Raw genomic sequence first — 11,280 nt, 5'->3', positions numbered from 1 at the left:
GTCCATAACCATTCCCTTGAGAAAAATACTTCAGTGAGACTCTGTTTTACCCTAGGAACACATTTTCCAGAGCTTCTCTTCCTACACTTGAAGCTCACTATGGCCAGCAAATTCCTGTAGGAAGAGTAATGAATCCAACTCCTTTTTTAAGCACTGGGAAAAACATCACATGCAAAAGAGTGACAGATGGAGCTGTATCAGCTTTTACCTAACAGTGAAAGGGGAGGTAGAAGTCAGCCTCAGCACTTTTGTCAAAATGTGTTTTTAACAAAAGACATGTGTTAAATTACTAACACACATCCATAATATTTTAAAATATTTATACTATGAACTAATGACATCCTCTCAATTAGTGAAAAGTGTCTTCTGTACATTCCTTTGTGAGGAGGGAAATAGATAATAAGGCAAGGAGGACGTGGGGAGAGGTGGGCTTGAGACCCAACTCCATCCATCATGGGCCTTGCATCAGATTTCCTCTTGATCTCCCTTTGCTCTAAGACCACCACATGGTCAAAAAACTCTCATGGGGCATCACTTTCCTGTTTGCCTGCAACACCACAGCCACCAAAGCCATCTGCTTATAACTATTTTTTTTTTCCTTCTAAAGGGATTAAAAAAAAAAAAAAAGAGAAAAAAAATGAGTAGATCTACTGGCAAATGAGCTTCTTTCTAAATGGGAACACTATTACAGATAGACAGAATGTTCCTTTATGTTTATGAAGCTTCTCTAGCATTCTGTAAATGCGCACTCGCAGTGTCATCATGAGTTTTCTATCACCATTAGCAGCAGGATCCCAGCAGTTAAATTAAAGACGCCTAGAAAATGCCCCAACACTGGGAGACTCCAACAAAGAAAAGCCTATTTAGATAATTAAGGAATCTTTATGATAGGAAGATTTTTCATCTCCCAGCAAATTATAACACATTAGGTAACATTGCCAGAAAAACTCCTGGAAGCTTGCAAAGCCACAAACTGGAACTGGCTTTTCTTTCATATGGTCTTGAAGTAGTGGCTGGGGGCTAGAGGAGGGGGAAGTCAGAGGAAAAGAGGAAAAAGAGTTCACATTGAGGTAGTAAATGATTGTTTCTTTGGAAATCTTAAGTTTTGTCCAAGTTTGTTAAAATCAGTATAAATGGAATATACTTGGGTTGCAGATATAAATAAAACCCAAGAATGTCTCCCACATACATACTGTTGATAGAAAAAGAAGTTTGAAAATGGGGTTTAAATTATCCTTCTCAGAAGCTTTAAACCTCACCTTGCAGCAAGTGACACTGAGCTTCTGGCAAATGGCAGTTTCATATATGAAATGTGTCTCCTAAAACTGAAGAGCACACAGAGTAGAATAAGATAATGTGTCAACAAATTACATCCTAAAGACTGAAAGCAATCCAGAGAGCCTGCATTGACTGATCCCTTTGTACAGAGAAAAGTACAGGTGTCAGGATATCACAGAGGAGAGCTTAGATCTTAATAGCCTAACAGAATAACAATACATCAATTCACACTGTGGATAAGGAAAAAAACCCCGAACAAATACCCACAAACCAACAAAATACCACCCCCAAACCACAAAACAAGTCTTACCTCAGCTGTTTCCCCAGGAGCTCCTTCTGGGCCCCCACACATCTTTATCAAAGACTCCACTGAAAAACCTGCTCCTTGTGGTTGTTTCACCACCTGCCCCAGCCATGTATGCAGAACTCATCAAGTACTGACAGAGCCTAAGACAGGGATGCATTTTAGGGTTTTATGTTTTAATGGCAGGACCTGCCAAAAATTATTCCGCATTTTACTTTACCTCTACGATTAAAAGGGAGATAAAGAATCCCCATCACACAATGACTGGGATTCTAGCCATCAGTCAGGACACTAGAAAAAGAACAGGATTGTTATTGCCAACTTGCCTTTGAAAGTATATAGAAACTTTCGAAGTCAAGTTGCTTCAAATTCTTAATTTGAGCACGAGAATTCCTGTTGCTTGTCAGGGAATATGAGATGAACTCCTTAATTAGTTAGTGGCAAAGCAAGTGTCCTCTTGTTTTAGTTTAAAAAGCTGCATCTTTCTATAGCTGTGCGGTAATATTTAGGATCTTGGCAAAAAAGAATTCGGCTGTAGTTAATCCAGAAAACGCAGAAAAGCTCATCTATAGTGGAAATTATTTTTACCTCAAAATATTTTAATGAAGTATTTAGGTAAACGCCTATCATCCCCGAGGTTTTAATTATTAAAGACACTAAAAGTTCAGCTGCAAGAAGAAAGGTCAGTGTCTAGCCCCGGCTCAATGCGGGAATCAGGGATGATAAACAGGTAAATTAATGGTCTTTTCAGCGCTTATACACTAATTGCTGAGCCGGAGCGGCGGGATGGGCACGGCCGGAGCTCCCCCTGCTGCTCACAGCTCTGTGCACACTTTGCCATTCAGATTAAACACCAAAAATCGCCGCTGGACGGCTTAAATGACCCGAGTGCCGTGGGTTAAGCCCAGCCCCAGCAGCGGGACCGGGGAGGGAATGGGAAGGGTAAAAGCTAAAGTCCTGTGGGTTGAGATAAACGCAGTTTAACGAGGAAAGCGAAGTGTGTCCGCAAGCAGAGCAGGAGGAAAGGATTCCCAGCTTCCCAAGGCTGGGCAGGTGTTCAGCCATCCCCAGGAAAGCAGGCCCCTGTCGGTGTAATGGTGACTTGGGAGGACAAACACCCTCGCTCCAAGTGTCCCCTCCTCCGCACTTTGGCTGTTGAGCACGTTGTCCCACGGGCTGGAATGTCCCCTGCCAGCCCGGCTGTGTGCCCTCCCAGGGCGGCGGCAGGAGCAGCAGAAACATCTGCCCTATCACCCCGTGCTCAGCACAAACCCAAAACAGCCCCGTGGGGAAGAAAATCAACCCTGCCCCAGCCAAAACCTGCACTCAGACCAAACTGACACCAAATTATAACCTTCCACATCCCAGCTGCCTTCAGCTAACACGAGACATCCCAAAACTCACTTTTATGACCAGCCCTGGTGACCATTCTTTCTTAACTGATACTTTTTTTCTTAACTGATGATACAAAGCACATTAAGCAGTAACCCCAACCAAAGACCGATTCCTGTTAAGAAAATAAGATTTATAATCTTTATTGTTTACTTACATATAATAAATATAATACAGAACAAAAACATCACACCCACTGATTGTATTACACAGGCTGTTAATCAGAATACATTACATTTTCTTTTCATTAGCCCTTTTATAGGGTTTTGGTACTGGATATCAAGAATTTCAATTTATAAACCTTTTAACATAAAAACAATATTCCAATTTCCACCTTCATGCATGTTTCAAATTCATATATATATATATATATACCCATTTTGTTAAAAATATATATGCACTGTTCAGTATTTGCAATATAGGACTTCAATCTCCATTCTTTAGATCTCTATTAATATAGAGAATCTCCAAATAATTAATAGCTTAAATCTGATTTTAATTAAAAATACTTATTCCATATTTTTTATTTAACTGACCTCTCATCAAAAAATGAAGTAACAGGACAAAGACACCCCAGGCAAAAGCCAGTGTTCACTTTTAAAGAACAAAGGGTAAAAGCTCTGGTTCTTGCTTCACCTGTATTATCCGGGAATAATGGAGATACGATTTGGTATAAAGAGGGCAGGAGGAAACCAGAGTTTCTGAAGAGATATGCATCTTCATTTCAGATTTACCACTGCCATCCTGCTGTTTTCTTGGCTTAAAAATCACTGCATCAAACCCTGATATATGTTTTTCTCTGCATGAATATCCTTGCCATTAAATGGAAATTAGATTAAAATGCTACATTTCTTTTTTTTATCAAAAATAGATCAAGGTTTAACACACTCTGAAATCAGGTTTTCAAGTGCAAATGCAATACATATTAGCAATTCACGTTCTGCTTTCACTAAGGAAAATGGTTAAAAGATGATGCATAAAGATATTTCATAGAGGATACTCGGATATCTGGAACTTGCTGTGCTCCCAGAACATCTGAATTATAAGAGAACTGTACAGACTTCAGGGAAAAAAAAAGTTTTCTTCAGGTGAAGGCTCTTCAGTTAAAGCAGTTTCCACTTGAGAAGTGTAACTGAGAATTCCCTGAAACTGAGTACAAAATGCAACACCAAAACAACCATCAAAACTACAACTGGTTTTGTGCATCTTTTAATGCACTTAAGTTTCAGGAGTTTCGTAACTCAAGGTTTCATAAACAATTTTGTTTTACTAGTATCTACTCCAAAGAGACCTTACACGAATTTTAAATCATTAAGAACACCCCTTCAGCTCTACAACGCTGAAGTTGTACCTCATACTCAGTACATTTCTCTAATTCCATTCAGATAACACCAACTCCAACACTTGGCTACTGCTTTCCATGCAGCCTTGTGTAAACAGCCTCTCCTGAGTGCCAATTAACAGAGCATTCCTTTGTAACTGCATTGGATGGACTTCACAAAACCCAAACTACTGTAACAAAAAAATACCTTCTAAAGTGTCCAAATATAATTTTTTCCATGATTTTTAACAATCACAGAGCTCAATTTAAGCCTTCAGCTTCAATATGATTATTTAAAATACCTACTTGCTACATTAAATCAAGATCAATCAACCAGAGATCAATACAATAAACTACTGCCCAAGCACTTCCTATGTGGAATTAGGCTATGCAAGAAATTACCCCGATGATTTTACAGCATATGCTTCCTACTTTCCTACTAATACTCCTGATTTTCAATTAACATTCCTGTTTTAATTTTTTTTAAGTTTTTTTTTCTTCTGCAATAGGAAAGTGACATTGGTTGGAAATCCCCTGTTGTTCCCCTAGCTAGAGGAAAAAGTAGATTCTAAAATATTTTAGAAATTACTCATTCTGGCAGTGGAACTAACTTGACTGGAATGCAAGAGGTCAGATTTTGGTAGAAGAGAAGCATCACAGACAAGGAAGACTTGTGGACTGGCAGCATCAGTAATACATTGACTGGTATCACTGATAAAAATACAACCATTTGCATATTATAAAATTAGTTCTATGCTAAGTGGCTAATTCCCCTCAGCTTGATAAGTGTGGGGGTTTGATTGGTTTTATTTGGTTGGGTTTCTTAAAAAAAAAAAAAAAAGTGGGAAAAAATCAGAAACATATGTGAAGAACAATAGAATAAATAGCCCAATATTTTTATTTCTGAGGCCATTTCAGTATCCAGCCATATTTCTTCTGTGAAATATAAAGAAAATGTGTGTGCCTTCCATGAAAAAACCTTCAAAGTTCATTAATAAAAGAAAGGGATCATTGGATGCAACTTTATAAACTGAGATGCAGTTAAAGGACTTTGAACTTGTAGAACTAAACAGTTGCTTTCTACAAATACCCTCAAAGGACAGCCCTTTATGCTTTTTAAAAGTAGGAAGTGAAAGCCAGATCATCATGACAGGCATACCCAGAAAAGGTCTGGTTACCTACTAATACCAGATGTAATGACAAGAGTGAGAACACAGATCTCTAAGTAGTCACATTACCTGCCAGATTTACATTTTATGTCAGATTTCTAACACCACAGAGGACTAGGGCAGTCCAAATACAATTACACTGGCTTTACCTAGAGAGGGAATTCACTTTGCAATGAATGCAACAGGGCATGGAAATGGAAATGTCAAAGCAGAAATCATCAAGAGGAAGCTTGATGAGAGATACTCAAGGCTGATGACTATGATCACATGTTCTCACTATGGACAAGGGAAGTATACAGTGAAGTGCAGGGGTTAATATTTCTCATGCTGCTGATGTTAAACAGAAGTCAGGCAGCAAGACAAATTCATCTTCTAAATAATTAAGCTACATACTGGCTATGTGGAAATATCTTTTGTGATCAGTAACAGTAGTGTTTTTACCAACTTACCAGCACTAAAATCCCTCCATTTATATTACTGAGGTCTTAAAAGCAAACCACTCCAAATACATGCTGCAGACAGAAATACTGCAAAGGCATAAAGGTCAACCTGACTGCAGAGTTCTTTTCAATAAAGTTTTACTTTATTAATGCTGTCAATGACTCTCATGGGCTTTGGATCAAATCCCATTCTAGCCAAAGTAACTTTACTGGAAAAACAAACAAAAAATCCCCCCAAGTGACTAGGCTTTGTAAAAATTTAATGATATAAATGAATATATTTATGTTAGAGATTTATACTGATCTATCCCACAACCAGATTATGTATTATTACAGGACTGCCTAACCCTGAAACTTAATGTCACTGTTATGCCACATCATGCAACTTCAAGATCAGCAGAGTAGCTATTCATTTCTATGGCAAAGAGGACAATAAAGTAGAAAAATCACACACATTTCTGCATCACCTTAAAACAGATGTTTCTCCAAAAAGTAACAAAGTGTTGGGCAGAGTAAATTTTATTGACATCTTTAAATGCTCTTAACATTCTCATCATTATTTACCTGATAAGCCTAAGGAAATTCAGCATGGAAGTTACATGATGTGAAATGTTTGAATGAAACCTGGAAATGTTTGTAGCGATTTTAAAAGCAGGAATTAGTTATTGGCTCTCACAACTTATGATATCATCCATATTTCCCTGAGAAATCATGCCCTGCAATGATCATTTAAAACAAAACACAACATTAGTGAAATCGTGGATTAGATAGGGAACAAAATGCTTAACAACAGTTTATGAATCACATAAATGCTACTGGAGTTATAACTATTAAATTGCAGGCACTACATGTGATAGCCAGAACAGAAACATTAACTAACTCAAAACTTATTCCAAGTAAAGGAAGCTGATTCAAAGTACCATCCTACAGTTAGCCATATAACCCAACATTGTGACATTCACATCAGTTTGTTTCTTGATTTTTGAGCATGCCAGTTCTTCACTTCATTTTCACTCTGCCTTTCCTAGGCCTATTTCCATATGAAATTAAAAGTGTATCCACAAACTCAGCCTATCTCCAAAATTTAACTGGTTTTCCCTGTTCTCTGATAGCTTAGTTTAGCTCGGTAATGTAATTTCCCTAAGACAGGAGGATCTTTTAGTAGGGAATAGGAAAGACAACATTCAACACTAAAAGAAATGGAACCAAGAATTACAAAGAAATCCTTTTGCCACCTTATTTAAAGCCATCACGGCTGTGAATAGCAGTACCTAGGCACGAGTATTGTGACAGGAATGACAATTGCAGCAGCACACACCAAGAAAAGCAATTTGCAGGCTCTCCTGTTTTTGTTAGTACATTCCAAGGAGGTCTGCCACGAATAGACAAGAATCCCCTGCAGCTCCCCTGGCTGAACAACAGCCCTGTTTAATACCCCCATTTCCACAAAATCCCCACAGGGGCACCCGGGCTGTGCCTCAGCCCCAGCTGCTGAGTCTGTGTGCAGTCCCTGCAGCCCAGCTCCATGGCTGGCCACACCAGTCCTGTCCTACAGCCTCTAACCCTCACAGGCATTCCCAGAGGCCAGAAGCCATGGAGCAGGATGCAGTGAACACTGGAAAGCCAAAGAGCAAGCCCTCAGTGCCTTCAGGAGCACTCATGTGCCCCAGACTTTGTTACAGATGCAGCATTTGCATCCCTTGCTGAACGGCATTACATCTGCAGCAGTCCCTTGTAGTGAACACATTTTCAGCGCAACTGAAACCCAACACAAAGTGGCCAGAGAAACTGAAATCCTTTTGTGCCTTTGTTCTGAAGTGCAGCACACTGCTTATCAAGCTAGGCAAGACTCACTCAAACCGTAAAAGCAAAGGCATGCTCTGTAGCTTTTAGCAAATTATCATAATTTCCTTCATATATAAAACCCAAACAGCCCTAAAACCTCAACTGCACAGGAGAAAATTATTGGTTGTCTCCAAGGATTACAGGAATTAGTCCAACTGTTTGACAAAGCAACACACACTATTCACTTCCCGTTTTGTAGGCCTGGGAAATCACTGTTCTTTAACATCCAGTGACAATCCAAGAAATGCCTGACATTATTTTTCTAAAGCCTAAGTGGTTCCTACAAGAAGTAAGTCAGAATGAAGACATTCCCAGACTGAAACAGTAAGAGCAGTGACAATACACGCTACCACACAGAGGTACACGAGAGAGCTCCTTCACATTCCAGTTGTGTCACGAGGAGGAAAAACCCAGCACGTCCCCATTGCATCAGAGGTACCTGAGAATCAAAGCTAAATCTCTTGTGCATTTACCAAGCATCCATTAGAGAGCTATGCAATTTACATTTCAAATCAGACATCATGTTTATAAAATATCGTTGTACTAAAAAATCACAAGGTTTTGTAGAAAAAACTCCATCACATTCTATTAAATGCAGGAACAATGTTATATGTTGTCATAGCTTCTGTAATTAAAAGTGTAACACATTTCTTGTAACTACAGGGGCACCACTGTTTAAAAATCCTTTCAGCAAGGACAGTTTGTTTTGTTCCTACTATTTAAAGAACTGTAATTTAATGCAAAACCACAGCTTAAGCTACCTACAGCCACGATAAAAATATTTCATATCTTATTAAAAAAAATTAACATATTTTTGTTAAAAACAGAAACATTTGGAAAGCTCTGACTGAGTTTACTGAATGTTCTTCAACATTCCTGGGGGCAGAGACAGAAGAATATTCTCCTAGTACTTCTTTTCTTAACCTCTCATACTAATGAATAATGCAAATTAACAGTCATATACATGGGAGGCTATGATGGTCTTTGACTTCAAGCCATGAACATAAGGGCAAATATAAATAGCAACTGCATATTTGACATTACAGATCAAATCCTGTTTGCATGACCAACTGCAAAAAAACAGCAATAGAAAATTTTGCTACAAATACTGTCATTGCCCATCTGAAAGCAAACTTGGTTTTCCCAGGCTTAATGCACTGATGCTACAAGTCCCAGCTGATTCAAATTTGGAGTTAATGCCTCATATCAAATATTCTGAAGGATCTCACTGAAACATTTCATTAACTGAAAAGAAACTTCTTTTTTTATTGTGAGTAGGCATTAACAATATTTCTTGAAAAAAAATTTAAAGGAAACATCCTCTGAATTTGTCGTAATTTTGAGAAGGACAAATCCAAAACCTAAAGAAACTCCACTGATCAAAAAATGCCTGAAAATTCTACCAAGAGAAAATTAGTTCAACATACTACATTTTCCACCCCTCTGCCTGTGGGGTTTGGAAGTTTAACTGTGAAATTTAATTGACTTTCTCATCTCTTTTGGGTTTGTGATTTTGTTGTGGTTGGTTTTGGGGTTTTTTAAATTCTTATTTTAGTGTCCAAGAAGGACTTACTATCTCATTTTAAAGAGATGCCTCAGATCACCAAAGTTTGTAGTGCAATCAGTATTAAAAACAGGAAAGAAAAACCTGATGAAGGTTAAATATTTTAACAGAATAGCCCCAGGTTCATTTTGTCTTCCTTCTCTACACACAGCTCGTATATTAAATTCCAGCTGCTGGCTCAAAATCTTCTATAAATGTAGATCTTAAGCATGTTGCTTTCATGCATTCTCTCTCAAATAATAGTTTATTACCAAAATTGCTTTTGGAAGAATCATTACTGAGTGCCAAAACATGAACAGGCATTTCTACTATGTCATCCTTCTGTATTTGTGTGGAAGGAAAGGAGAAATACCCTACATTATTAATAACCTTGTTATGTGGAAGAAAATACTCCTGGCTAAAAATCCATCTTACATTCATTATAGAAAAATAAAATCCATCAAAAGCCAAAATTAACTTTGATCTAAGTGTCTTACAGGCCAGGAGCTGGAAAATGGCATGGACTAATTTCAAATATTCCTGAATATAATTATAATAGCTTCTCTGGATTAAAAAGGATAAAACACTGCAGTGGAAGGAAGATAATTATCAGTTTTAGAATAAATTTATTAATACAGCTGGGGGGAAAGAAAAATCAATGCAAACATCTCTCCTTTTCATATTGCTTAGCAGGTTAGTATAGTGCCAATCCACTGACTGAAAACTTTCATAACTAATTTGATCTCTTTCACAGTGTGGCAGCTATACCTGAACATTTTCATGCCTGAGAGACAACTGGGATTGAGAATGGGTTACAGAACCAGTCTGTTTTAAAACTTGTATAAGAATGTATATCCAAATGTACTGTAATTAGAAATATTTTACCATTCAATGAAATTTTAAGCATTCCTGATTGTTGGGCAATTTTTGATTTTTTAAACATCAGCACCCATTGCCATTACAAGGCTACTCAAAATGGCCTAAGACATTATATATGTAGTGTTCCAGGACCGTACAAAGATCCTGCCTCAGTAATTATAAGAATGCACTTAATAAATTATTTTTTCTATTTTCATCTATTAATATGCAAATAGTTTATACAACATAAAAAATTTATTTTGTACCTACTACAGGTAACGTATCTATTTAGCTTTTCATCTGAAAGCCTGTAAGACTTGATGACCTGCAAACTTATTTACATAACTCACTTTAAAGTATCTTTTAAAAATAATATTGTCCAGCATTTAACAAAATCGTGACTTAAAAAAAGAAAGAAATCACTTAACAGCATTTGCTTTCTTGATTTTGTCAAGTAATGTCACCAGCTCAAGTGTTATAAGGCAGGTTGGTTGTTCAGATGGACTAAGACTCCCTATGGTGACAGGCATGTAGTAAATCTGTTCATTTATAAAATCAGATGAAAGCAAGAAAGAGAAAAAGTTTAGAGTTTCAAAAGAACTGAAACTTCTCATTTTTACTACAAATTCAGGATAGGCACTGAAACACGATTCCTTAGGGACTTTTCCAGAAGATTGTCTCTTCGCTGGGCATCATTCCATTTTGAAACTAAGAAGAAGAAGAAAAAAATTATCAGGGCTACGTAACTCAGGATTACAAAAGAGGAATTACCTTAAGTATTTGTTTCCATCTTACTAACAAAGGAAATAACTCCATGTCTTAAGACGTCACAATTACTGTTTTCGTTAGAACATTTTAAATTTCATTATAAGATTTAAGCAACATTGGAAAATAAAAATATACTTCTCATGTAATTCTGCACACATTATTGAAAACCCAGAAGCACAGAGGTGCTTCACCTAAACTTTGTCTGCTCTAATACTCCAAGCCAGTACTGACAAACTATGTAATAATCCTTTTAGAGATTTGTGTAACCTCCTCTTAAAGTGGGATATTTTGCAAACTCTTTAGCTATTCTAGTCCACTCTCCCTATGCTTATCATGAGAAATATTTAGCCCAATATTTAATG

At 37.5% G+C, this 11,280-nt stretch overlaps 1 protein-coding gene across 1 annotated transcript in view; it reads right to left on the bottom strand.

The window, feature by feature from the left end:
* Window positions 1–3,086: 3,086 nt before the first annotated feature.
* The window catches only part of SLC35F5 (solute carrier family 35 member F5), a 30,346-nt gene continuing 22,152 nt past the window's right edge, over window positions 3,087–11,280 (bottom strand). The window contains exon 17 of the mRNA XM_066323138.1: window positions 3,087–10,858. The gene's annotated coding sequence lies outside the window, so the exon portion shown is untranslated. The remainder of the gene's footprint in view (window positions 10,859–11,280) is intronic.

The sequence above is a fragment of the Sylvia atricapilla genome, chromosome 7, assembly GCF_009819655.1.
Source record: "Sylvia atricapilla isolate bSylAtr1 chromosome 7, bSylAtr1.pri, whole genome shotgun sequence".
Taxonomy (NCBI): domain Eukaryota; kingdom Metazoa; phylum Chordata; class Aves; order Passeriformes; family Sylviidae; genus Sylvia; species Sylvia atricapilla.
This window is presented reverse-complemented; position numbering and strand designations above follow the sequence as displayed.